General features: G+C 46.3%; 1 non-coding gene across 1 annotated transcript; it reads left to right on the top strand.

Annotated features, from left to right (window-relative positions):
• Nucleotides 1-1,973: 1,973 nt before the first annotated feature.
• On the top strand, nt 1,974-2,045 carry Trnat-agu (transfer RNA threonine (anticodon AGU)). The gene has a single exon. It is a non-coding gene; the product is annotated as a tRNA-Thr (tRNA).
• Nucleotides 2,046-2,905: the final 860 nt, after the last annotated feature.

Here is a 2,905-nt window from a genome sequence, read left to right as displayed (position 1 = left end):
GGGAACGAAGAGATAAAATAGTGGAAGACTGGAATGAAAACATATCCTGGCAACGCCAGGTGCTCAACTAGTAGTTAATGAAGCCCAGTTGAGGCTGTGGCAGCACAGTTTTGTTAGGATATAGAATGGCAGCGTTCGGCCCCTTCCAGTAGAAGACAATCCATAAAGTCATATTCCATAATGAGCGATAATTAATTGAACATTCGAAGGGCGGTAGAGATAATAGCGTGCATGCAAGCGCTTCTAACTGCAACTTACAACGAAACAATTACTTATACTCGCATTCAGAGAATATTCTCCCTGATGTATTGCACTGTTCTTTCCGCCAATTTATGTAAAATACATTACATTCGTTTGTATTGACGGGTAGGTGCTAATCACTGTACTATCCCAAGGGTCGATGCTATGAAGATCTTCCTGCATTTCGTCCCAATTTCCTACCGTTGCGATTTCTCTGTGTACAACATCACCTGCGAACAACCGCTTGGAGTCCTCGAAGTTGTCCACTTAGTAGTTTATGTATATAATAGTACTGCATCGAAGTGAGGAGAATAGAACTTGACTAAAATCAGGGAAAAATGGACGGGCCGCGTTATGTTATCGAGCATTAGTCAATTTCGCAATTGGAGGGAAGTCTGCAAGTAAAAATTGTAGAAACAGACCATTCATTACGATAGGCAGATTCAAACATGTTTGGACGCAGTAGCTATACAGATGCGTAAAAAGCTGTCACAAGTTGGGCTAGCGCGAAGAACTACATGAAAACGGACTTCTGGCTGAAGAGTAAAACAGTAACTACAAAAAAGTCTTGCAATACATTTTGAAAATTTATTTCATTACTCAGTAATACATAATCACCGACAAACAACTCCTCGTTCATTCGATACCGTGGAAAATCCTATTATCTGACACCAGTGGGCATGTGCGTCATCTGTGTGGTGTTTCCGCCTTATCTTCAGACTCTATTTTCTTAAATCATAGCGACATTATCGAGGCGAAATTGCTTTCACTTTTTTGCGGCGAGGACTCGGGAACGATCGCTGACGCGGGACCCGCTCCCGGCTTTTATCTGGCCGCTACTGCTGCGTGGTGGACAGACAGAAATTCGGTGTCCTGGGAAACGATATGGGGCGGCGCGATAGCGGATAAAAAAGTGTAAGAGGCGCATGATGGCGTGTTAGCCCGGTTCTCCAGGGAGGCGGTTATTGGATTGCCCGCCGCTGTCGCCCCAGGCCGTCGATGGACGCGGGGCAGCTTCGGTCAGAGCACCCTCCGCCACACACCTTGTGGGTAGGTGGAGTGTCGGCGTGCCGCGCTGTGGGCGTGCTTCCCAGCATACTCAAGGCCGAACGTTGCTAGTTCGGGATGACACAGGTATCGGTGACCATAAAAGATAGCTGTTGCTTCCAGTCCGAAGACTGGTTTGATGCAGTTCTCCATGCTATGACAACTTGTGCAAGCCTGTATCACTACCACAACTTACATCTGTTCCAACCTGCTTACTGTATGCAAGCCTTGTTATCTCTCTACACCTCCCCCCCCCCCCCCCCCAGCTATATTATCAAACCGACTATCCCTTCTTGATACTTCAGGATGAGTCCTATCAGCCGACACCTCCTTTCAGTCAAGTTGTGCCATAAATTCTTTTCTCCTCATTTCGATTCAGTCCAACTATCCATCAAATCTTCACCATTCTTCTGTAGGACCACATATCGAATCTTCTATTCTCTTCTTGTCTGAACCACTTGTCGACCAAGTTTCACTTGGGTACAAGGCTACACCCCAGACAAACATCTTCAGAAAATAGCTCCTAGTAGTTATGTTTGTCAAACAAAACTGTATAGTTCCAGAGACATTTTCGTCTAAAACATCTATGAATATACGCAGACAGAAGCGACGAATGAAAATTTCGGAACTTAGAATGAGAAGGGAGGCGTTCTAGGGTATTCAACGCAGGTGTGCAAAGCTGCTGTGCCAAGGTGGCGTAGTGGTTAGCGCATCTGTCTAGTAAACAGGTGATCTGCGTTCGAATCCCAGCCTAGGTACTAATTTTCATTAGTCGCTTCAGTCCGCATATATGCGTCATAGATGACTTGAAGCGGTCTCCTCAACCATATAGTTCCGTTTGATCAATGCTCCTCCGCCTGGATTACAGGCATAGGTGTACTCATTCCGCTTTTAACCTGCGCATGCCTGCCTGTTAGCTTGGCAGGCAACCTGCCGCACGTTATCAGTCGACCGAGCAGGCAGCTCTACTCCCATCCAGTACAAGTTGTGCCCAACCCAAGCAGACTAAAAATGTCTTGCTTGCCTGCCTGTCCATCTTCCCGCTGTGCTGCGCTACTTGATAGTTTATTCTGCACGCTTTCACTGTAGTGTTATGTTCGTAGCTCGTGCTCTCGCAATAGCGTTCTCACTTCCCAAGCACGGAGTCCCGAGAAAAGTCATTCTGGAGGCGAACCACGTCCGACTTATACCAGCAGTGCCCGAAAGACGCACTCGACGCACCAGCAGACGGCCAGATATACCTTCCGCTAGTAACGAGAATCAAGGCAAAACTCCTACAAATAAAGAAATAACAAATGAGAGGCGCCTTCACCCACTACTGGCCATTAAAATTGCTACACCAAGAAGAAATGCAGATGATAAACGGGTATTCATTGGACAAATATAGTATACTAGAACTGACATGTGATTACATTTTCACGCAATTAGGGTGCATAGATCTGGAGAAATCAGTACCCAGAATAACCACCTCTGGCAGTAATAACGGCCTTGATACGCCTGGGCAAACAGAGTCAAAAAGAGCTTGGATGGCGTGTACAGGAACAGCTGCCCATGCAGCTTCAACACGATACCATAGTTCATCAAGATTAGTGACTGGCTTATTGTGACGAGCCAGTGG

This window comes from Schistocerca cancellata, chromosome 9, assembly GCF_023864275.1.
Source record: "Schistocerca cancellata isolate TAMUIC-IGC-003103 chromosome 9, iqSchCanc2.1, whole genome shotgun sequence".
In the NCBI taxonomy this organism is placed as follows: domain Eukaryota; kingdom Metazoa; phylum Arthropoda; class Insecta; order Orthoptera; family Acrididae; genus Schistocerca; species Schistocerca cancellata.
The sequence above is the reverse complement of the archived record's forward strand: the minus strand, read 5'-3'. Positions and strand labels throughout refer to the sequence as shown.